We start from the raw sequence: 26154 nt of genomic DNA on the forward strand, positions 1-26154 counted from the left end.
GGCTCAACTAAACAACAATATACAATCAACCAAGTGGTACTTACAAATTTCTAAGAAAGATGAAAGCTGTAATAAAAGAAATTATGATATAGAGGAAGTAAGGAAGCGTATGATGAAACAAGCCAGACATTCTCATGTGTGAGGCAGAACAGAAGAGTGGAGACTAAAATGGTGATATAAAGAGGAACTGCATAAGAAAGGAGAAAAAAGTTCTTAACATTTTAAGTCTCTGCATGGTGAAAATGATAACAATTCAGACTATTAACTAAGATTCTTGACTAGGGTACATTATTTTACAGTATGACAATAGGCTGCAGTTCTTTATATAAAGGTGGAGATACAGGGTTTTGTTGGAAAGTTTTTTTTTTTTTTTGCTCATTTTATGTGACCTTTTAATATGGTCATAAAGTTCAGCTTCATTGCATTTTAGGTCATATTTCTGCAAAGACCAATAGCTATGAAAATCTGGTAAAAAGAAAAATGGCAAAACAAATAATAACAACAACATCAATTCAAACTACATTATTCATGTAGCTGTGCTGAGAATTCAAAAATGCCTAAAGGTTTTGGAGTGTCTGTTAATTTTTTAAGTAGTTCACTATGGTTATGTTTATTAAGCATGCATGTCTGTTTGGTCTATTCAAATATGTAAAATGGAAACAAAGCTGCATTCAAACATTTAACAATCTTTTATTTCTCCAATTAATATGTAACATTATGATATAATTGAAAATGCATATTATATTTATAAGAAGGCAAATATACAGTATTATGTTGTTAGTTGATGGATTTGGGACAATAAGGTATGTTTCTGTTAGAAGTAAAAAGACGAGGGGACTGCATTAGAATGTCTATAAATCTGCAATTTAAATACTGTTGCCTTGGAGCATTTAAAATGCAGCTGCTTAACTCCCTCAGTGAGGATTTGCCCTCTTTAACCCAGGACACATTCCAGGGTCAACCAAGTCTCCTGCCCCATAGCAAGTTTTGGGCAAACAAAGACACATCCTACTAAATCATCATACTCCCTCGGTCTTTGACCAGTAACCTAGGACTCAACTTGTTAAACCAGGACACATTTCAGGGTCAACTGAGTCTCCTGTCCCACAACAAGTTTCAGCAAATAAAGACACATCCCACTAGAGCACTGGACTCCCTTGGTCTTTGACCAGTAACTAAGGACTCAACTTGTTAACCCAGGACACATTCCAGGGTCAACCAAGTCTCCTGTTCCACAGCAAGTTTGGGGCAAACAAAGACACATCCCACTAGAGCACCAGACTCCTTTGTTCTTTGACCAGTAACCAAGGACTTAACTTGTGTAGGTGCTCAACTACCACATATTCATGGCTAATTTGGGAGCAGCTTGACTTCAGATATTTCTGCTAAGCATCCCACTGCTATACTTGTTTACTGATGATCCCTCAGCCAGAAGCAGCAGCTGCATACTGCTCTCTGCCTTATGCTCCCTTCTTAATTTGAGCTGCGTACCAGGCAAAACTGTAAAAGAAGTATTTGGCACCAGATACCGATTATTACAATGATGATGAAACAGGAACAAATTAGCAGTTATCCTAGCTATCCTTCGGCTTCCAAACTTAAGCTTAAAAATCTATTGCTCCTCAGTGTGTAATAGGTTTTATCTCTACTTTTCTGAACTGATTGATTTTCTTTCCTCTCGCACAACTCGGCCTGGGCTAGCCCTGCTTCATTTGCCCTTGCTACTCTTGGGCTCACTCCGCTCCCCTATCCTACCCCCATTCCCACACCTCCCACTTCAATTACATTTATTCTCACCTTAACTCCACCCCTCATTAGCTCCTATCCAATCACCATCCTTCCATAACAAAATGGCACTAATAATTTAGCTGACACCCTTCAGTCTCCTATTACCCTTAACCCTCCTACTACAGCTTACCCCACTACAAATTAACAATGTCTACCACAAACCCACATCCATAACTTTCACTAAAAGCATACCTCTCAGCATCTTCTCTAACATATCTTCCAAACTATACACAACAGAGGATATTCTCAGCTTTAAAGTAAAAATCCTCCCCTCTAAATGATAAAATGATCATAAACCATACCACCTACCTCCACCATAACATAAAAAAGAAAGAAGAACCCACTACTAACCTACTTAAATACTGCAAACTATCCTTATGCAGAGCTATCTATCCCAATCCAGGTCCCCTTTCCTCATCTATCAACCTACATAGCCCCTACAAATCTCTAAACCTAACTACAATGAACCTGCAAAGTATTCGAAACAGAATCCATGACTTCCATGCCTGGATAACAAATAACAGGCCCGACATTATTGCCACCATTGAACCATGGCTAAATCCATACATTAAAAGCTTCTTCCTTTGCATGCCTCCACTCAGATAATAAACATAATAAAAGGTAGAGGTGTAGCACTGATCTACCCCAACACCTTCAATATAGTCCCATACAACTCAACCATAACCAACTTCTCCATGGCAGAAATCTTAATAACCTTCCTAAAAATTAATCAAAGAAATACCTCTGCATCATTGTCTTCTATATTCCCCCTGGCAAAAATAGTCCCATACTAGAGGAGATCTTAGCTTGGACATCCAACAACATAACTACAGAAACAATAATTCTTGGCGATGTTAATATTAATTGGTTTGATGTCTCCCAGCAGCACTCTTTAACACACATCAACCTATATAATTACAACCAGCTAATCACTGATATTACTAGACCTAACAAAAACAATAGCTGTGGGGCAATCTTCATGGTCTCTGACCCCAATAAAATATCCTGCACAGGAACTCTCCCAAACGGTATCAGTGACCACTTACCTGCCTATATAATATGTAAAACCACATCCACATTAAACAGACATCACTATAGAATGACTAGAGACTTATCACATTTTTGCCCCACTACCTTTAACAATTCTTTAAACAGTATTAACTGGAATCCCTTAAAAATACTTTCTCTAGACGAAACATTTGAATTTTTCAGTTCTACATTCCTTAGCATCTTAAACAACCTTGCACCTCTCTGGCTAAAATGTCTAAAAGCTAGGCATGCCCCATGGCTCACAAGAGGAACCAAAATAAACAAGGCCTCTAGAGACAAAGTCTGAAAGTTTTGGCATTAGCACAAAAATCCTTCTCACCTTAATAACACCTTCACAACCAAGTAAAGTGCCTAGTTATTTAGGATAAAAAAAGATTACTATCATAATTTATAAAACCAACACAAACAAAATCCAAAATACTTCTGGAGCTCAGTCAACAACCTGTTATCTCCTGGATCAAACAACAACCCCTGCCCAAATCCAGAAAATAAACCTGTTGAAATAGCCACACTGTTCAACACATATTTCATAAACATCATAGCCAATCTTACCACCAATTTCCCTCAAAATTATCCTAAACCATCAGACCCCCCCATCTACAAATACCTCCTTTCCCCACTCATATAACTTCTCTCTGGCACCTATCTCTATTGTCACTGTAAAGAAACTACTTCTGAAACTAAAACCATGCACTAATACTCCTGACAGCCTGTCCCCAGAATTCCTTCAAATAGCTGCAAACTCCATTGCCTACTCTGTTAACTTACTTCTTAATAGGTCCATCCAAGAGTCTTATATTCCCACTATTTGGAAAAAAGCATTCATCCTCCCACTGCACAAAGGGGGAAACAACACAGACATCTCCAACTTTCGACCCATCACCATTCTTTCTCCCATCTCAAAGATCTTGGAGAAATGTATTCACAGCCAACTCCAAAACTTTTTACTCGGCAATAACCTGCTGTCAACAACCCAACATGGTTTTAGACCCGGACATAGCACCAATACAGCTCTTATATCCTTCTGTGACTCTGTCAGTCAGGCTTGAGATGCCAGAAAACTTGTCTCTTCTCTATTTCTTGACCTTTCCAAAGCCTTTGATACTATCTCCTACTCTATTCTTCTTATAAAACTATCCAATTTAGGAATCTCTCCTTCCACCCTAGACTGGTTCTTTACCTACCTCACAGACAGACAACAAGCTACTAAGTCGCTACACTCTTTCTCTCCTTTCCTCAACACCTCTACTAGAATACCCTAGGATCCATCTTAGGGCCTCTGCTTTTCAGCATTTTTCTCATTGACTTCCACTCTACTCTCAGGCAACGTGCAGTCATCTGATATGCAGATGATTCCACTATCATCTGCACTGCTAATTCTCCACCCGAACTTCTGAAACTTACCCAGTCACCTATCAGCTCCACCAAAATATGGATGGCTAATAACCACCTTGCCTTAAACCCTAATAAAACCAAACTAATGCTATTCACCCCTAAGAAAACCATTACTGTAAACAAAGACTCTCTCTGTTCTCTCCTAAGATAACACTACCATTGAAGCAGCCACACATACTAAACTTCTAGGTGTCACTATAGATGAACACCTAACTTTCAACTTGCATATCAACAACAATATTAAAAAAGCACACTGGAAGCTAGGCATGCTATACCGTCTCAAAACCTTCCTCAATTACTCCTCAAAACTATCCATTGCCTCCTCCTTCCTGCTCCCTTCACTTCTTTATGGCACTCCTCTCTTTACCAACATACAGGCCAGTCTTAAATCCAAACTAAACTCATGCTATAGCAAAATTGCTAAGTTTGACACTAATGGACAACATTTCTCTCACCACTGCACCTCTCTTAAGCTACTAAACTGGCTGGAATATCCTCACCATCTTACATACATACATACAGCTAACAACTGCCCAGAAACTAATATTCAATCCATCCAGCTGACCTTCCCTTTCTTCTCTATTTACTCTATACCACCCTAACAGACCTCTCCAGTCTGAAAATCAAATGCTCTTACGAGTGGGAAAACCTAACCTCTCCACTGGTCAAATGCTCCACTCCATTTCCACTGCTAGACTATGGAACTCTCTCCCACCTCAGCTCAGATCCATTAGTAATGCTTCTTTCTTCAAAAAATCTTTGCGACAAAATCTTTCCTCCCAGTGGCTATGCTCATGTGCTAGTTCCTCACAACCTATAACCTGACTTTATCTTTCTCCTACTACTCCATCCTTTAACACCTTAAAAAAACCTCACTTTATCCCTAGATGTTAGTCTATGTCTACATATACAGTCTGCAGTCAGATTTATGTACAGTTGCATTTCCTTCTTACTGTGATAAAAAAAGAATTAATACTGTTAGACTTTGTTAAAAACTATGTATACTGTGAAACCTGTTGTTGTAGTATGTTATTGCTGTTGATGTGTGCTGTTCAAATGTATAGTATTGTATAAATCACTGTGGAGTTTTTCTCCCCGGGCCTCCTCTAAAAATGGGTACTTGTTGGCCCAGTGGACCTTCCCAGTAAACAAATGCAAATAAATAAATAAAATAACATTACTTAAAGTAGCAGGTGCACATATACTCTAATTTTAAAAAGATGTATTTTTCTGTTGACTAGAGTTGATTGATGTAGTTGAGGATGCTTACTCTAATGTCTCAGAATCTAGCTCATTGTTTCAAATTCCAGGGGAGGGTGGGCATAATGATTAAGGTGTCTCCCTCACAGATACAATGTAGAGCATTTGATCTCACTTTTGGAAACATTGGCTAGGCTTAAAATGACCCAGAAAGACAGCTAGGCTCATACTTACCTACAATCAGAATGCACCTGTATGATGAATAAGACTGGAACAACATATTTTATTTAAATGGAAGGATTATGCATTTCAATTTTATTTTGGGTATGACCAAACTTTATATAATATAGACATGTTCCTTGAAGGATTTAATATTTTAATTTACCAAAGAAGGAATATATGAAGAAGTTATACCCTTTATTTCTTAAACTTAAGACATTTCTACAATTGTTAGTAACATGATTTTTATCTTATTGCTTTCTGAAAACTGGAACAACTAATTCCTTTAAATTATGAGCAATTGCTTTCAGTCCAGATTGTTTTTATGATATTTTATGAAGGTTACTGTGACATTTGGGCTGGATTCCAAAACACCATGCCCAGCTTTAAAGTTCAGGCTCTCCAAGTCCCCCTTTATCATATGCTAATTTGGGTTAATAAAGCCTAAAGTAGGTTTCAATTGGGAAACTCGGCATGCCACACTAGGCTGAATCAGTGGCAAAACTTATTAACTGAACGAGCTTCTCAGAGTGGTGAAAGCTCTTCATGTATATGGAGCTATTTACTGAAGAAAGTATTGAGCGGCTAGCCAGATTGCCTATAGCAGCTGGTTCCACATGCAGGTGGAGCTGTACTGCAAGTACCCAGAGATGGGTGGGGAGGGGGGGGTCTTGCCTTTGATTGTGCATGTCAGTGGAAGTGGATAACCCAAGCTGTCTTCCAAACTGCATGAAGGATGGCGTGTTTTTAATTTTTTTTTTTTAGTTTTAATTCTCTAGTGGGCAAATGGCAGCATACCCACTTCTTTCTCTGACATATTGAATTTGACAAATCCTACCCTTCCTCCAGGATTATGTCAGCCTGGAAGGTAGGATGAATTTAGTATTTGGGGTAGCAAGAGTTAGATGGCAGCGTATGTGTGCCCTCATTACTTCAATGTCTCAGAATCCAGTTTATTGTTTCAAGTTCCATATATTTAGTTTCCTAGCAATATATAACTGTTAATATAGAGAGATGTTTTTATATCTAGGAGAAATGTGATTTATTTAAACAATGTGAGCAGACTTTATGATTTGTAAACAGTGTTTCAGTGTTATGTTTGCAACAGCATTAGATTATATTTCAAATAAGTATGTTAGTTGTTGCAGTATTACTTAATACTGTCTCTTGAAAACTCTTTGGCAGGCATAAGATGGATTTTATGAAATAAATTAGTATTACGGGAATTATCAGTTCAATTAACTTTGAGATAATGCAACCCTACATATTTAGCAGTAATGTTTAAAGAATTTTAGAGAAGCTTTGTTGATTTCACAGATGGTGGAATAAATTGGAAAGTGATGGAGTATGAGTTAAAAAGAGATTCTTTTCAGCTGAGGTACATTCTGGTGGCTTTGTCTCAGACAATTCACAGGAGGAATGATTCAGATTTGTCCTGATTCACAATTATGTAGAGACGTATGATGTGGATGGTAGTTTATACCAGTCAGGTTATAGTAGTGTCAATGCCAAAGAGTAACCACTTTAAATGTCAGGACCTACTAAAGGGAGTTCCAAAACATGTAGACTGAAAGGATGAAACAGCACATGATTTTTAATAACAAGTTTTAAAGGGTTTTAAATCATTTAGTTACTATTTCTGTAGAAGTTCTGTATATACCATTAAAGAAGAATGAAAGCACTTAATTCTGATCTCTATGTGCTGCTGTTCCACATTTCATTTGTGAAATGTTGCATCTGGGATTATTGTTTTTGAGATTACATGTACTAAGTCTGACATGACCATTTTCCAGAATATTCCCTTTTCTCAGAGATATAGTAATCTTGGAGTTAGCATCTACCTATATATATATATATATATATATATATATATATATATATATATATATATATATATATATATATATATATATATATAATTCAGGGTGTACAGGGAGGCTTGCTACCTGGGAAAACAAAGTTTAAAGAAAAAGAGCAATGAACAATGATTGAGATTCACTCTTCCCCTGCACTTTCAATCCAGTTTTTTGACTTCTCAGCACTCAGCATTTCAAATGCCAACATTTCAATATGGACCATGTTAAACATATGAAAGATTGCACTGGATGTGAAAATTTGCTATTAATTTGAAAGGTTCAATGATGAGTCTGTTGATTATTCTGATAGCTGTATTTGGTTCACTGCAGGGTGGAATTATGAGCATAATGTGAGCTGGCAGGCTGGCTGAAACAAAATACATAACTTGTGGCTGTGTTTAGTGAATAGGATATCCTTATGTATGAAAGATGTGCCACAGCTCTTGGTTTTTCACCTTGATTCTTGGATGGGGGCCTTCTATGCAGAGTCTGATTATTCTGCCCACATCTGTGTTGGTTTTAAGTATCCTCCCATTATCCTGCACTTCCCAAAAGTGTGTGATAGGTGAACTGGTATTTCTCAGAACTGAAAATATGTCTGAGAATAAATGAGAGAGTGAGTGAGTGAGAGTGAGAAAGTGAGTGAATGAGAGAGAGTGAGTGAGTGAGTGAGTGAGTGAGTGAGTGAGTGAGTGAGTGAGTGAGTGAGTGAGCATGTGTGTGTGTGTGTGTGTGTGTGTGTGTGTGTGTGTGTGTGTGTGTGTGTGTGTGTTTTAGCAGATCCTGTGTTTGCATGGTGCTATGCATGTGTGTGTGTGTGTGTGTGTGTGTGTGTGTGTGTGTGTGTGTGTGTGTGTGTGTGTGTGTGTGTGTGTGTGTATGTTAGCAGATCCTGTGATTGGATGGTGCTATGTTGAGGATAAGCTTCTATGCAGTGCACCCTTTGAGTGCTGGGTTAAGATATGGCTCCCATGTGACTCAGCACTCAATCAATCAGCTAATAAGAGAATAAAAGAACACAAATGATGGTATCATATGTGCTTAGCTTTTACTATGAAGGCTAGATAGTGTTAATATTAAATAAATAATTTGACTGCTGCAAAGCAGCACAAATGAAAAAGGAGAATGCAGTAATGCATTTTTTTCTTTCTAGGTTTGACTATGTGGTAGTGGACTTAGACAAACTAATGAGAGGAGACATGGAGAAGGAAAATGGTAGACTTTGCAATATGTGGCTACCATCACTTTCCCAGCACAGCTGTCCTTGCACTATGAACATGCTAATAGCCATACAAATGTGGTTCTTCTGCTTTTCTGAGAATGCCAAATATTGCAGTCATGAAAAGAAAGTAAGAACTTGGTATCACCATGAGTACATTTCAAAAATGGAGCATACCAATTTCTACTATCAATGCATAGCATACAACTATTAATTTTGTCATTGTTCAAGTGATACTAGTATAATAAGCTAGATCATTTGGCACATAAACTGAGTCATTCTCTTCTTCGTGGATAAAGTGAACATACAGTAGAGAGTCGATTATCCAAACTAATTGGGACCTTGGATAGTTTGGATAATCAAACATATAATTGAACCAGATAAAAAACTTTTAAAAATGCTTTAGATTAACATTAAACAAGAAAAATAAAACAAATACACTGTGAGTACAAATGAGGTTTGGTAACAGACCAATTTGTCGAGGGACATCTTCAGATGAAGGTTTAGCTTGAAACAGTAATGGGTTTCAAGAGGTTAAGGGAAGAAGATAGTTGGGGGGAAAGGGAGGGAGGAAAGGGTTAACTAGGAAACTAGGATAATTGTGAGGAAGTGAGGTAAGTATAGAGAGGGCCTTAATTAGTTTTGTGAGGTGTAACTGGGTAAGACATCACATTTTGGCATAAATTTTCTACCCGCCCTCCCTCCCTGTTTGGAGCATTGGGGATGGAGTGGTATATTTTTGGGAGGCGGCGAAGAGGGCCAGGCATGTCCCACGTCTGTTCTCTCTCTGGTGTGCAGGTTCATTTCAATGAGTTGAGAAATGCAAGTAAGCAGTTGGATGCTGCTTGCCAAGTATAAGTAAGTAAGTGAAGGTAAGAATGCTGCTTACTTGGTTAGTGTGAGCGGAGTCATGCTGCCCTAACTTAATTGTTATATGGATATTGAGAAATTAAACTGAGTGGTTGGACATTGCTTGGTAAGTAAAAGTAAGCAAGCGGAGGTAAGGATGCTGCTTACTAGGTCAGGATGAGCGGGGTTAAACTGCCCCAAGTTAACTGTTATATGGATGTTTATGCCGTGATTAATAAATTAAAATATTAGTTGGTCAATTAAGTTATGTTTATGGAATTTTAATAAAGCCATCAAATGTCATTTGATGTGTTGTGTGTTTATTGAAGGGGACCTGGACAAAATGGTATAGTATAATTTTGTACTACAAGCTCAAAAAAACACAAGTAAATACGTGTAACATTTATATATTGGACATTATGATTTTTCCTACATGAAAACATTGGAAGGCTTCATTCAAATAATTCAAGTTTCAGATTACTGACTTCAGATAATCAACTATTTACTGTATGTGGTAGTCCTCCTTGTATTCTGTACTCCATACGCAGTTTGTATGGCTAGCACAACAAGCTTTAAGCGTTGCCAGTCTTCCACAACAGTAAAGACTCAAAAGATATTCACCTAAAGAGAATGTTCTCTGTCACAACACTGTACATGAAACAATACACACATTAACTATAACACCCAAACTAGTTGATCAATGTCAAGGCACATTATGTACAGGTTGTCTGATCAAAATACCACAGATCCTGTTTTGTTACATCCGTGACACAAATAAATATTAGGCCAGCTTCCATTATGAAACAATGCAGTGCAGATGCCCTTCATTAAGTCACTGAAGGTATGCATTATATAGACAGTTGTAGGCATTTGAATCACACACAGTATACAAAGGGTTAACAGCATACACTGTTACCCGACAGTGTCCTACAGCTCTAGGAACCTAGACAATATCATGACATGCTTTAATATTACACTGATTTTATCTCATCTTTTAAACTCATCGACAGCCATGCTAATTCTTCTTCTCAGCACTTGATTTTATAAACGCAGCATTTCTGAACAAAACAGAGCTTCAGGATTAAAAAATACATACTTACATACATGCATAAAAAAATACTGGGTTAGCAAAATGACTTGCTCAACACTGCCACCTAGAAATGTAATTTCATCAGTACAATAACAGTGTTCACTCATTTGTCAATCAGAGATAAAAAGATCTGTAATTTGAGCACATCTGTGTCTCCAACTTTATCTAGCTGTTGGTTTTATAACTGATTTATCTCATCATCTTTATTACAGAAAAAGATCAAACTATGCTAAAAAGATACATGCAAATTTTGCCTTACTTAGTTATTTATGATTTCATAAGAAAGGTGTTTGATAATATTCAGCGTGATAATTATAATTGCTTTCTGGTGCTCCTTTGGGCAGACATTTTAGACTGGAATTCCAGAGTGCTGTTGTTTAATGAAACTCACACAACATAGCCCTTTGATTGGCATAGTGCATAGTCACATTTTAATTAGTAATTACAAACAGCTGTTAAAGCTTCCAGGTAAAATACTTAAACCATAAATAAACTGGTAGTCTGAAGCATAGGCTGGGCTGTTGCTATGGCTGTGTTAGCATAGCAACAAGGGCTTTAAAGATGATGAGTTAAAAATAACCTCTGTAGTGTTGCAAAGTACAAAGCAGAAAAAAGGATTTCTAGATGGAATCTAGCAGTGATTTTCATGTTCAGTCAGCAACATCATATGTTTCTCTTTACTGCACTTTCAAGGTATGTCACGCCGCAGATCCTGTTTGCCTTCAGACTAGTAGCAAATGAAATCTTTGCCTTATCCTTCAAAGTATCTTAGTGCATAGGTGTTTGCATTCTGAAGACATACAGAATGAAGAAATTATTTCTCTGCAGTGAACTTGTGCAGAATTTTTCACTCAAATTTATTTTATGAATATTTATCTCTTTTTTTTCCATAGCTAACTTCAGTAGTTATGTAGTACGCATTTTTCATACAGCAAAAAAACCTATAGTGGTTTGCGCCTTCAGTTTATTATCTAAAAACAGTGTTCTGCTTCACAATAGATGATGATTAACTGAGGTAGTGGATATCAGATTTGCAGTGCTTTGAGCTGAGATTCCCACCACTATGACCTGAGATGTTTCTAAAACTACATGTCACAATCATAAGTCTCCAATTCACCATTTCCTTACACCATTTATTTAAAAGCAAAAGTACATTTTCATCTCAGGCTGAGTGTTTGTAATATTTATTTACTTATCATTTGGTTAAACAGGGCTGGTCTATGAACTCCTTTCAGTCATGGGGCAATGTAAATAGTACACTTATTTATAGACAGTTTAATGTGACCAGTTCATCAAGGGAAACAAAAAGGGATTAAGGGAAAAAACATGTAAATACAGTGAAAATATGCAAAGCTCTATCTATACAGATAGTAACTAGATGTCAGGCTTGAACCCCAGCCCTTGGGCTGTGACACAAAGAGCTTACCACAAAACTACAGTGTATTATCTGTTACTAAGAATACAGATGAACTGATACTACCTGACACATGTTTTATATTCATGTTCCTAGTCTGCATTTGAGTCAGAACCATTTCCTTAGCTAGCTCTAGCCTATCTGTTAGTTGCATTTCTGCCATGGATATGTGTAAAGTTGTAACCCACACTGCATTTATACTCATTTTGTATGCTTTATACAAGACCAGCACCAAGACTATTTTCAGTTATTACAGGAGCTTCCCGTTGGTACAGCAGTAGCATTGTTGCCTTACAACAAGAGGTTCTCCCATTCGATTCTCGGCTGGAGTGCGGGGAGTGCCTTCTGTGTGGAGTCTGCATATCATCCTAGCGGTTGAGTGGACGTTCGAAAGACATGCGTAAATGGGCGTGCCTTTGTTGAATGTTGAATGTTGAGCTGGCACCTCGGCGTTCGTGAAAATCTCCTGCCAATCATTAGCAGATCGGAGTTCCGCTGTGGCAACCCCTAACCGGGAAAAGCCGAAAGACAAACAACAAAGGAGCTTCCCTTTCCTACTATATGTTGACTGTTTTATATTATGTTCATTGTATGCTTTATTGTTAATACTGACTGCACATTTCCTGTATTCTATTGTTTACTGCTATTGCCTTATAAACATCATTTCTGTTTTGCATTAGACAGTTTTTGTTGTCATATGCAATCATGGCTGAGGTCATGCCTGAAAAGGGTTTTTAGACCAGTGTGACAAATATAAAAATAAGTAAATGAGCTATAGTAAACCCCTAAACTTGTACCTCTATGTTTTCACATCTCATTGAAAGTGAAGTATATTCAAATAGGAAGGCTAGAGAACCCTTGTTTCATCTTCAGTGCAGTTCAAAATATAAATGCATAACATTAAACCAACAGAATTTAATTAACATTTCATGTCGTAGGAAATGTAAATTGACTGGTGGGTAGAGTGGTTCCCTGAAGAAGCTCCACTGAATTTCAGACCTAGAACTTCTGTACTTTGAACACTAGTGACGCAAAAGGAAAGGTGCAATAAAAGAGTAGTAGGGAAAGGGGGGCCGGCAGCCTGGGGTCATCTGGAGAAAACAAAAATGTTCAAGCAGTTAAATGCCTAGGCTGTTAGTACTATCAGCACAGCATATTAATCTATCCCAGTGTTGGTAAGAAGCATATTTTCTGCATTAATGTATTATTTAACTATTTAATTAAACTTGTGAAAGTGTCTTTTTCATTTAAAAAGTTTGTTATTTTGTAATTGGCTTTTCTAACCTGGCTTACCAAACTGAAATATAATTATGTGGTAGAAGTTATATGAAAGGGTCTGAAGCAAGTAATAATGCTTGACAGGGTGGTTGTTATTGGGGAAATAGAGAACTGCAGAGGGGTGATGTAAGGCCGAAGCCACAGACACCCCTGGAAAATGTATTTCTCCTACAATACTCACCACAGAGGGCATAGTGACTGACTGAACTCTGCAGAGATTCACCAGAAATCAAACATCCTAATGTTTCAAAGTCTCTGTAGGCTATGTAATTACAATTGGAGGACATAGTTTATATTCAAAATATCCATTTTGTAAGTATTTAATAGTAACCACAAGAAAACACTTGAACTAAACTGAATACAATAAATGGGAGCTGAAAAGTGAAGAACATCGTCTTTTAATCACAAGTTAAGTACTTTCATCCTGGTACATGGACTTCATTATAACAAAAAAAATATTTAATAATGTCTACACACAGAAACACACACACATTTGAAGACAGTTTCTTATACATATAAAGAAACAGAGATGAACATACACGCACACGTTCCCAACATTACAGCCACTTCCTTGATTGTTTACACATCTGTCTCACTGTGAGCAAATGAATTAAGAAAATAGTTACAGTTAAAAATTGTGACTTCTCCACAACCCTCCCCCCTCACACACACACACACACACACACACACACACACACACACACACACACACACACACACACACACACACACAGACGCACACACACAGACGCACACACACATGCACATCTCTCAGCTAGGGTTGCCACCTTTCTGTGGAGAAAACCAGACCAAAACTACATCCCCCTTGCACTTTCCACCCTGCCTATTTCACCTCCCATCCTACTCACTTTCATGTCGATTTTATGACGTAAATAGAGACATCATCTTTTTCCTACCTTTTTTTTTAAGAAGTCCGAGTTCTAAATCCCTCACTTTAGTGATGTTTTCAAATAAAAAGTTATTCTATGGCTGCTTTTTTACAAACTCTAGCATTCTGCTTGTACTACCCAGAAATTGAATGTTGGTCAGATAGTCCAGAAAGCCCTGTACAAACTCTGGTATTCTGTTTATGTGCACAAACAGAATGCTAGAATTTGTAAAAAAGCAGTCACAGAATAACTTTTTAACTGAAATGCATCTCTAACACAATGCATTAAAAACTGGGACTTGTTAAAATAAGGGAGAAAAAGCAAAGGAAGATGTTCCACCTCTTGATGACATACACATTGATGTCATAAAATGGGCAGGAGAGTGGGTGAGGTGGGTGCTGAAATAGGCAGAGAGGGGCAGGGTTGAGGGAAGTACAAGGGGGTGTGGCTTTGGTCCAGTTTTCATCACTTAAAAAGGTGACAACCTTAAATGCTGCTACAGTTAATTTTGTGATGTGTCTCTTTTAATTTTCTTTTCATTTACTTATTTTTATATACTGTATAAACCACTGCATTTAGCAAGTGTAAACAAGATGGAGGCCATTTCATTTTTCCCCTTAGTTCCCACTTTACAGCAGCTAATATGCTGCTTTATATATTGCAATATCAAGTCAAGCATTTGTTTATATAGTGTGTCTATAGTTCTTATAGGTTTTTGGATTCATATGCGTTTGTCATGTTTTTTATATCTTGTGTATTTTTCTCATGTTATCTTGTTATATATCATTGTTTTATTATTGTAGAAAATTTCAAATAAAGAAGGCATTTGAAAAAAAATATTTTGTGAAATTATTACATGGTGGTGCAGTGGTTAGCATAGTCACCTCACAGCAAAAGGTTCTCCGGTTCAATCCTCAGCTGGGGTGCCTTCTGTGCGGAGTCTGCATGTCCTCCCTGTGGTCATGTGGGTTTCCTCTGAGTGCTCCGGTTTCCTCCCAAATACATGCAGTAGGTGGATTGGGCACTCTAAATTGGCCCTAGGTGTGAGTGTGTGTGTGTGCCTTCTGTGGAAGGTTGGGTGCCAGGCTGGCAACTTGACACTGTAAAACTCCACTGCCAATCATGAGCAGACAGATGATCTGCTGTGGTGACCCCTAACCAGGAAAAGCTGAAAGAAGAAGATTTGCTACATATACGTCTGTTTTAACAAATATACATAATTTTCATTACAGTAATTTATGTGAGGAACCCAATGCAATGCTAATACCATCTAAGTATCTTCACTCTTATAAATGTCAGTAATGGTCCACTATCTGTAGATTTCCCATTCTTCCACACTTATATCAAAAGGCCACAAACCAGCATACCATCATTTTTACTAAATGTTCCTTTTTGCACTTGTAACAAATTCATCAATTAGCCATTGAAAGTGTCAAAGTGACTTATTATTTGTTTAAACAATTAGCTACTTATGCTGGAAAACATTTTGTTTAAAGGCATTTCCAGCCAAACTTGGCTCTGCATGTTGCTTTTATATCACCAGTCACTCAGTGTAATTGTTACATAAAAATCACACTTAAAATGTTATTTCTTATAAAATTAGCATTTCTAGTGTGCAAAATTGGTGGCATTATTTTTACATAAATTATGTTTTGTTCATGAAACCTTGCTGCATAAATACTCATGTTAAACCAAAATTTTATTTTTACTATACATATTACTTTAAACTGTCTTTATTACAACACTATTCTATATAAATTGTTCTTGTGCACACCAATAAATTGTTTCAAAAACAGTACAAGAACATTAAGTTACAGGTTCCACAATATTATTTTTAAAATCTCCCTGTATAAAATGCTTCTTATATAATCCGTAAATAATATGTCATTGCAAACAAAAATTCCACCTTATACTGCCTTTCAGTAAATTATATTGTCTATAAATTATTTCTCAGCAAGCTGCTTCAGCAGCCCACTGATAATAGCAAAACCAAGGGCAGGATTCACAAAGCCTCCGTGTAAGAGTTATAAGTCTTACACGGAGGCTGCAGTTAAACGGAGTGATGTCAGCATGCTCTGCATATTCATGAGAGCATGCTGAATCACACCTAAGGCTAACACGGTCCGTGGAAGACAGTAGGGGGCGTGTCCGTAGGCCGAGCCCTGCAAGCGGACACGCCCCAGAAGAGTAAAAGTGCCCAAAGTAAACACCCACGACAGAGGCCATGGAAATGTGAATAAACACAACACAACACATGCCCCCACAGACACTATGAACATAAAATATATAAATGAACATGTTATATATTTTTTTTAAATCGTAAAGATGTTTGCCCGTGAGTGCGCTGTTTGCTGGGCGTGCCCGTACCTTAGCCACAGTTAGCAGTCAGTGGAAAAGCATATAAGAACTAAATATGCAAAGTAAGCCAAGAAGCAATAGCGTAGCGATAGAGACGTCGGCTGAAGAGCAGGCATCCGTGGTTCGAGCCCCCACAACATCAAATTTTATTTTTAGTAAAATAAGCATGAAACAAGTCCCTGACAAATATGTACACATATAAAATCATATTTTATGTAAAATGTAATGACATAGTCCATTTATTTTGAAGAAATGTGAGATAACAAAACAATAAAAAATGCGAGATGTTCCTATAGCTGAGCTACAGTTTAACAAGGTGAGTGCATCTGCCCGTAGGTGAGCAGTGGTTTAACAGGTGCAAAATGAGTGCCCGTAGGTGAGCAATGGTTCAACAGGTGCAAAATGAGTGCCCATAGGTGAGCCATGGTCTAACACGCTGAAATTGTATGCCCCTAGCTGAGCTGAGCGTAATATGCGTGCTGACAGCCAAATGAAGCGTAAACCAGCGTAACCCGTTTGCGCGGAGCTGCGCACCGTGCCAACAAGCTAACCGACGGGCAACGTTGAGCAAGCTGTAACAAAACTGCCTTTACACAGACACACCCCCTAGCCTGTCTAGACAGTCATAAAATATAAAAAGCAGTGGCCAGGTTCGAACCCAGGATACCATGCACCATAGTCAAGGTACTGAACCACTAAGCCACGACAGCTGTACTTAGAAATGCAGTAATAGCAAATATATAGGAGTGAATAGAAAGTGGAGCATGACAAAGCAGGTTTTGTGAAGTTGATACAATTCCAAAATGGCCAATCACAGATAAGTGCGGGAAAATGGCATATATAAGCCCCATAGGTGGGAATACACAGCATAAACGATTGTAGAACTGACTTGCAGCCAGAATGTCAGGAGTAGGAGAGGGTAGTTGCTTTCGAGCACAGAGGTGGGGCGTTGAGGAGTCCAGATACATGGTCTGGCTCCTAGTCCACAATCATGAGGCCCAACTCATGCAGGGCCAGGTCCTGTGGGGAGCATATAGGGCTGAGGCGTGGGACCGGTTGGCTCATGATCTCACCAGTGCCACAGGGATTCCAAGGACTGGTGAGCAGGTCCGTCACCACCATGCGGACCTGAAGAGACGCAAGCAGGACCAATTGAACCTTTGGATCCAGGAGGCCCGGCAAATGCCCAACGCCCCACTACTGAGTAAGTTACATTTAATTATGTATGTAAGAAATTAAATTAGCTGATATTATGGAGATGTGTATTCCAATATTACTTCATTTATATTACAGCTGCAGGTGTCCGTTCTGTGAACCGCAGAGCCTATGGCGATAGGCTGGTGCGGTTGTGCCACCAGGCAGGTCAGTAATCCACTCCCAGTAACTGTAAAGAAATATAAAAGTATGACAGTTAGCAAAAGAGTGCAGTGTAGTCACTAAGTAATAAAATGTGCAAGTAACAGTGTAAGAGTGTTTGCAAGTATTGCTTGATTACAAAAGTGTGTTGCAGTCTGTAATCCAAACAGAAAATGAAAATGTCTGAAATAAAGTCTGAAATAAAGATGCCCCACCTGTAATATAATAGTACACAACCTGCAGCAGGCTGAAAAGTACAGCTGCAGAAGATGAGCAAATCACATGTGTGAAATATATCCCTGTTGAAATACTGAAACATGACAGAAGTGAGACTGCTGGATAGGATTGTAATAACTACAGGTAAAACATGTCAATAAAGCCTAGAAGTAAGTACCATCCTGAATAGTAAAATGAAAACAAGTGAGAGAGTGTGAGAAAGAGTTATGAATCCACCAATAAAGTAGTAATAACCCCTGAATAAAGTATACTGCAGTCAGTACAGAATGAAATGAATGTGACAAGTAGAACCAAACTGCGAAATGTGTTCAAAGTGTTGCTGCAGCTGGAATGTGTATCCCAAAATCTGGATATGTTGCTCTCAGTCTGCAATATGCAGATAGTATGATTGTCTGAAATATCAAACATCCACAGTTGTCTATAGCTATATAAAGCAAATGTAGCAGGATGATGTAGCTGAACAAAGCCAGATATGAACGTATATGAAAAACAATAAAATGTATATTGATGTAGCAGTAACAGTCCTATCACCAAATTGAAGTAGTTATCATATAGGAAACTGTAGTTAGAACAGTAGTGTGTATATATCTGTAGCTATTAGAAATGTACAGCATATGTATTGGTATTCAAGGTGTTAATAATATTTTCTTCACCCCACCCTATAACCACATATAATCCATTCCACATGAAATTGGTATGTGCAATCACAATTAACACCCCTGGACATTTGTCCTGTTGGGTCATAAATATTTGCATGTACGTTGATGCATCTGCCCTGTTCATACATCCAAACCTGATGGCCTGTTGCCATCAATCAACCCTGCATGTTGTTGGACTGTGTATTGCTGTTCAAATTATGCATGTGTTATGCTCGCTGTTCAATGGTGTGAATATCTGGGTGTTTGGTTAATGGGAATACTAATGCATGCTGTTACAACTAATTGCGAATGGTATTGTATGTTACTAACCCAAACTGTCATGACATAATGCAAAACATAGGACGACAGGGAAGGCGGGTTCCAGCGGACCCACCTCTCCCACCTCAGCTGGCGAGTGCACCTGGCACTAGTGCCCAGTCTGGACCCTTCTCCGGTGGCGCTGTGCCACCTGCGGGTGGAAGCGCTGCAGGGGATGGGGCCCGTCCCCCCTCTGCAAGCGTGGCCGGAGGAGAACCACCATTCTCCCTCCGTAGCGTCCGGACTGTGGTGCGTAGGGAGATCCAGGACTCTGTTCTTGGGCCCCTATGCCAGCTTGAGTCACAGGTGGCACAACTTACGGGCATGCCTGTTGCCCGGCCTACACAGTCCCCAGCACAGCCCCATCCTGGGCAGTGAAGGAACAGTGGCAACTGCCCATGGGTGGGGATATCAGTTCCACTATTGCCATCTGTGGGCTCATGGGCTCTGGATATCCAAACCTCCATCCCCGTCAATTGTGTAACCCCCCACACGTGTCATACACCGCCCCTGTATGCGTCTTGTTTGTCTTGTCTGTTGACTTACCCAACCTACCTCCCCAGCTATACCGACTTCCTTCACCTGACATACCACTCTCACCTGAAAAAAAAAAAAAAGGGCACTCTGTACCCACAAAAAATTACGCCCCATACATAGCTGCCCATTCCGCACATATGTCTGCTGGACATGGAAACTATCAATTACAATTGGCTGTACAACAAGTATTATTGTTGTCCTGACAACTCTCTCAGGGGTGGAAGGTTTCAAATGTCACACCAAATTACATACATATGCACAGCTGTTGCTGATGAAGAAATGGGCAGCTATGGGCCTTACCTACATCCCTCTTGCAAAACCCGAGCTTGTTTCCCTACTGTCTTACCCTCTTTGTGACCCCTTTTTCACCACTTTCCTGTCTCCACATTTTCATTTCTTTCAAAGAAATTAGCTGGTGTGCAAGAGTAAGCACTTTTAAGCAGTTGTAAGCGGGTGTGCGCGGAGCTGAACGCCAGTGCGCATGCGGGAGCTACGCGCAAACCAGCGCTAACCCGGTTACAACTGCTTAAAAGTGCCTTAGTCACTCTGATTGACAGGTGCAGTAGTCAGTTCAAAAGCAAAATAAAATCCCACTGTCAGTCCCGAACCCAGGACCTTGGAAACAGTAGTCTGCATGACTTACCACTAAGCCATGACTATTATACAAGAACATTGTGCTAAAATAAATATATCATGTAATAGTAGGAATGAATGTAAAGGGAATATAGGATGTGTAGTACACAAAGCATGTCATGTATATTTACTGTCAAATCTAGTGGATATCTATGATAGTAGTGTGTGAACAGAAACAGCCATGCTAGTTGGTAGCTAGTAGGTAATAATGTCACTGTAGCACCTTGCAAGCCACACACATACTCACAGCAGGATAATCACTGCCCATACCCCACAACCTGTTACAGGAACACATCTGGACCAAGTAATAAAATATGTGGAGCAAAGGGCCAAAACCAGGGACACATTACAAATAATGTTACAACAAACTTAGACAGTTCAGAGAGTAACAGGTTCTGCATTTTGTGGGATGTTTGGAAGGGTATGAAGTCTGAAACTTAAATGTTTGTCACTATATTCTGACTTGAGCCCAGAGTGATTTGCCAGAAAAGCTGTGCATGAGATATTGACCAAAATATGAGGCAGAAATGTGGACAACCTGCAAATATTTGTACACATGAGAGGTCTGACACCATCATATTTGAATAGTTAAGAGCCTAGACATAGCAAGTGACTGAGTTACAGGGATGCCCCACAGACTCCATGTGAAATGTACAAACAGTAGGCAGAAAGGTGTTACAACACATGCAATGGTAACTATGAAGTCCTGAAAGTATGCACCACTTGCATGGCAGAAAAAGTGTAGTAATACATATGCTCATGCTATCCCACAGTCACAACTGCAGCATACCAGACAATTTAATGGGTGTACCCCACTGATATGTACCATTCCATGAGGCAGATAACAGATGCACCTGAGAGTCTCTGGGGCCTGCTCAGCAGCATACTCAAATACCCTAATAGATGTCAAGGCCCACACCATGGCCAGACCACACTGCATGCTGTAACACCCTAGCAGATATAGCAAGCATTCCAAGGTGTGAATGTACATGGAAAATAGAAAAGCTACAGCAGCACACTACAGTCAGGACACCTAGCAGGCATACAAGTAGTGACTGTAAAGGGCAAATATTGAAGCCATAACAACAAAGTGCAAGAGCCACTGCTATACACTGGTTACACCACATGTCCCACAGGAAAGCACACACACACACATTAACAGTAGTAGTCGTAGGTGTCAGTGTACATACACAGTTAGTACAGGAAACTGGAGAAATGAATGAAGAAATGTTAATCTACAACACAGCTGGAAATATGAGAGAGATACCAACCTTTACACTCACAGAACATTGTCCACAGCATACCAGCATGGTCCCTGCCCTTAAAATCTGAAAGGGCTACGCCTATCTCACATACCTTTTTATAGCACTGTTCTGAAATCACAGGGAGAACTGCAATCAGTACACAACTGGCTGCATGCAATTAGCAAATGGTGGCTAACAATTGGTGCAGAGGCCATAACATGGACATATGCAGATACCTACAAAAGCATATGTACTCCCAGTCCACACATGCAATACTTTCATTGCACCCTGAGGAGAAAGTGAGAGACAGAGAGAGAGAGAGAGAGAGAGAGACAGAGACAGAGACAGAGACAGAGACAGAGAAAAACAAAATTAAACATACATAAACAAAACTGTTCAGCAACAGCCACCTGAAAGCTGACAACTGGCAAGTGGAGCAGCAGGACACAAAACCAGATGGCAACACAAGCAGCTGTGACAAACACAGGTAATGTAAAGTAATACTATAAAGGTCTACATACTGTGAACCCTCCATATGTGTCATTGGTCTGTATCCATATGTATATGAAGATGTGCAAAGGGCAGGGGACATACAGCAACTATCAGTGAAGGCTGTACATACATTTGTATGTGAGAGCATCTATGTGCACATATCAATGTAGGTTGAATGTAGGTTGTAGTGCAATGTACAAAGTAGGTTTCACAGTTATGTATGTTTAGCAGTATGTTTGTGTGTGTATACAGTATGGTAAACAAACATGTTGATGTACCTATCTATCATATGGATACGTATGTATGTCAAAATATGTATGTATGTATATATATATATATATATATATATATATATATATATATATATATAATATGCATATATGTATACATACATAGAGAGAGATGTAGGAATACATAGACAGATGTAGATAGATAGAATATGTACAAACATATATATGTACTACACACATACAGATATAGATATATGTAGATACATATACATAGACAGACAGATCTGACTATCTACAGGTATGACTGTATATGACGACCTCAACACCCCCTGTCCCACCCCCTCTGTCACTCTCACCCCCTCTCTGTCACACCCCCCCTTCTCCATATCTATAGCAATATATGTACATCAATATATATATGTGTATATGTATACAGACATATATATATATATATATATATATATATATATATATATATATATATATATATATACATATAGATATATCTATATACATATATATATATATATATATATATATATATATATATAGAGAGAGAGAGAGAGAGAGATGTATATATATTCTGAGTGAGGCACATGTGTCCAGATGTATTGCAACAGGTGTCTGGTGGCAAAGGCATGGAGTGAACACCAGTGTCAAAACTGGAGTACCATACCCCATTTCAAATCACCTACACAAGTAACCACCAGATATGTGATTGGTTGCCTACCACTGCATGTGTCAGGGGTGAACAGGGTCATAAATGTGTACAATAGTCCCCCCAATGATATTCACAGTGGCACACTATTCCTGGAATACCTGCACATGGTATGTGTCAGCAGACATGGTGTGTCAGCTATGGACATGTAGGTCAGTGTACCCCTCCACACCACATAATGGCTGCCATGGTATGTACCTCACATGACAGCTACAGATATGGAGAAGGACACAGTGACATGTACAACACTGTGACAATGCACTCAAACACATTACCAATGCACAGTGACTGACAACACCACAGAGTACACACATACTACCCACATAGATGTTACCACTCCTGGATTTACATACTTAAGTCACACCCATGATAGATGTCCAAAAACCACAGTAACACCTCACACCATCCACAACCTAAATGACTGCTGTGTGTCGTCCGTGCCACTGCAATAGAGAGCACATGTGGAGGTAAAGGTTCCTACCCACAGATAAGACATACCCTGCAATAAACCACACAGTGTTAAGAAGCAAGACTCCCCATGAGTACATGTCACACATACCCCTGCTGAACGTTAGTCAGATAGGTAATATGCCATATGAGTCACCCTGTGTAACTGTTTGACAGCAGCAGGTACCATCACACCACATGTGTCACAATGGTCAGGGTAGCAGAACAGTATGCTGCTGTAGTCCCAGGGGCAATAGCATATTGTATAGTATTGTATTGTAATGTATTGTATTGTGTTGTATTGTATTGGTATGTTGAGGTGCCTCCTTCATGGAGTGGAACCACTGCTGCTGTGCGCCAGTGTACAGGTACATATCCTGTAGTCAGGCTAGTGTTACATAGCACTTCTATATGTGTGTTTAGCTCCTGTCGGAGTTCATGTAGCATGCAACCGGAGATAGCATCAGGTCCCATTCATGTTGTGTATTCTGCTTTCCTGAGGGCGGCTCTCACCTGGACATCTGTGATGACAGGGAGGTTACAGTCAGCTGGGATAACTATGTCTTATTTTGGGGAGAGGGAGGGGTGAAACCTGCACTGAACCTGTCTGCCACAATGTTGTCAATATCTGTGGTTTCAGTGAATTATTTGTTGTTGTGTGCTAACTATGAGCATAGTGGAGGGATTCTGACCAGGTTGCTAACATAACTGAAGAAGGCCTTGTGGTTATCTGTAGTGTCCCTCTTGATTTCCCTCTCAAAGTTGCCCATGGATGTTTGTATGAGTGAAAATAGATCCTTACTAGTGCTGCTCAGACATGCCTTCCCTTTATGGAATTATGCTCTGAATTGCAGTAGCTTCCATCTTTTGTAATACAATCTGTCTATGGCTGGGGTCCACCAGACAGGATGCTGTCCCTTTGTGGAGAGTGTCTTGGTCATATATGGGATTGCATGATCCATGCATTCTCAGAGATGTCCGTAGAAAGCATTTGTGAAGGGGTCAGCATTGTGGGTTGTGTCTTCCACTGGCCCAGTGGGCTGAAAGGATACCATGTCACTGTTACAAAGTGTAAAGTTTGCATTTGCAATGTTATTCAGTATAGTCGTTTGTGCTGGTGGTGGAGGTGGGATATGTATATCCAGGGCAATTAGTTTGTGGTCAGCTCACAGTAGTTGATGATGTAGCCCATACAGTACCTAGATACAAACCCCCAGAGTGAGGAGGTGCTCTGGACCTGAATCAGTGTTCTGACTGCTGGGGTTTGGTAGTATGTTGTATGGAGTGTGCCAGGTACTGTTGCACAGTTGCTGGCTGAGCACTGATACCTGGCCATTTACATGTGCATCCACCAATAGACAGACAAATGCTATATATGTGAGATATGTCGTATCATAACAGTCGAGTAGCATGTGTAGTATGTGTGCCAAGTTCTGCTGACATATATTGCTGATATCAGGTTATTTCCTTTTTCAGGCACATGGCTCACCCGCGAAATCCAGCTTACTCCGCAGCTGAGGATGAGGAGATACACCAGAGCAAGGTGCAGGATTATGCAATACTCTTTTCCCACACCAGCCAGAATCAGCAGGAGAGGGGTGCACTGTGGCAAGACCTGGTCCATCGGGTAAATGACATAGGCACGCATAATAGGACATATGAGCAGGTACGACATCAGTGCAGTGATTTAATCAGAAATGTCCGTTAGCGTGCGTCGGATTTCCACAGGCAAAAGGGCGCCACAGGTGGTGGGGTGGCTACACACCCCACACTCACCAGACTGGAGGGACTACTCATGAGTGTAGTGGCTCCAGTCCACCACCAACAACAACAGCAGCAGACATGCATTATGATGGAGGCTGGAGCCACGCAGCAGCAAGACTATGAGCGTGCAGGTAATATGCCATATGTATAGTTGACTGTTGTGTACACTGGTAGTTAATGCATGTGTGAGGTGTGTCCTTGGTTTGTAGCTGTCATCATAGTATTTAATGTGCAAGTGTGATATCCTCAATATCAGCAGCTGACCTGTGAAAGGCGACTGTTGTACTACTGACCTGTATCATACTCAGTAACAATGGCATAGTTGTGCCCACTGACATTAGTTTCCTCACTTCTGCAGGTCCCTCCTGTGTAACAGCAATGCAGCCTATCCATGCTGGTGTGTGTGTATTAACAATACCTTTAATAGTCTTGATAGTAATAGTAATATTATGCTCACTTAGTAGTGCTCTGTGTATGCATGCAGGTGTGTCTGTGTGTTGATATCTCGCATACTGAGTAGTGTGCAACTGTGTGCAACTGTGTGCAACTGTGTGCATGTGTACGTGTGCATGCGTGCATGTGTGGACGTGTGCATGTGTGCATGTGTGCATGTGCACGTGTGCATGTGCACCTGTGTATGTGTGCACGTGCACATGCGTGCATGTGCGCATGTGTGCTTCTCCGCATGTGTGCATGTGTGCATGTGTGCACCTGTGCATGTGTGCACCTGTGCATGTGTGCATGTGTGCACGTGTGCACGTGCATGTGTGCACCTGTGCACGCAGTGTGCATGTGTGCATGCATGTGCACGTGTGCACGTGTGCATGTGTGCACCTGTGCACGTGTGCATGTGTGCATGTGTGCATGTGTGCACGTGCGCATGTGTGCATGTGTGCATGTGTGCATGGGTGCACCTGTGCATGTGTGCACATGT

General features: G+C 39.8%; 1 protein-coding gene across 3 annotated transcripts in view; it reads right to left on the reverse strand.

Annotated features, from left to right (window-relative positions):
- LOC122798373 (potassium voltage-gated channel subfamily B member 2-like) overlaps window positions 1–26154 on the reverse strand; it is a 1036924-nt gene that overhangs the window by 582324 nt on the left and 428446 nt on the right. The window lies entirely within an intron of this gene.

This window comes from Protopterus annectens, chromosome 3.part1, assembly GCF_019279795.1.
Source record: "Protopterus annectens isolate FY-2018-M chromosome 3.part1, PAN1.0, whole genome shotgun sequence".
Lineage (NCBI taxonomy): Eukaryota > Metazoa > Chordata > Ceratodontiformes > Protopteridae > Protopterus > Protopterus annectens.